Source organism: Lipotes vexillifer, unplaced genomic scaffold, assembly GCF_000442215.2.
Source record: "Lipotes vexillifer unplaced genomic scaffold, Lipotes_vexillifer_v1.1 scaffold280, whole genome shotgun sequence".
Lineage (NCBI taxonomy): Eukaryota > Metazoa > Chordata > Mammalia > Artiodactyla > Lipotidae > Lipotes > Lipotes vexillifer.
In genome coordinates, this window is record NW_006773895.1 from 2,322,618 (window position 1) to 2,323,270 (window position 653).

Sequence of the window (653 nt, forward strand, 5' to 3'; positions counted from 1 at the left end):
AGAGTGTCATTCATAGTGCAGGAATGGGGTAGTAGGGTCACAGAAGCCATGTATTTCCATTTCTATTCTAGAAGGTAAAGTTCTCTGCCACAACAAGAAAACCAGTGAGTGTTCAGAGGACAAAGAGTCACCATCAATGTCAGAGAATCCTAGTTATGCCAACATTGAGGAACTAGTTCTGAATTTATTTTTTCCACTGAGTAGAATATTCTTCCCACTAGATATTTAAATTTAAAACAAATATATGGTTTGGAAAGAACATATACCCGAAAAAGAAAAAGAAAAGGAGGAGAATAAGATCATTTGACTCTTTCAGACTAATTCACATCTTTGAGGTCTTCATTATTACTCCTTAAACCACTGAGAGAACTTGAATGCATGATTGATGGGCTACTCTAAGTAAAAAACAAAAAAAGAATTGTAGAGAATGCCCAAAATTCTATAAATCTAGGTATGAGGCAAATATTCTTCCAGTGCTCAGAGGAGAAAAAGATGGATTGTATTTACTATGGAAACAACAGCCTTCCTCCTTTCCAAAGTGAAAGCTTCCACCTATGCTCCCTCCCCTCATGCCAAGATCCTTCCTCCTTCTCTTGTGTGACAAATTTATTGCAAGAATAGCGTGCCCAGTAACCTTCCATTTTTCTTCTTCC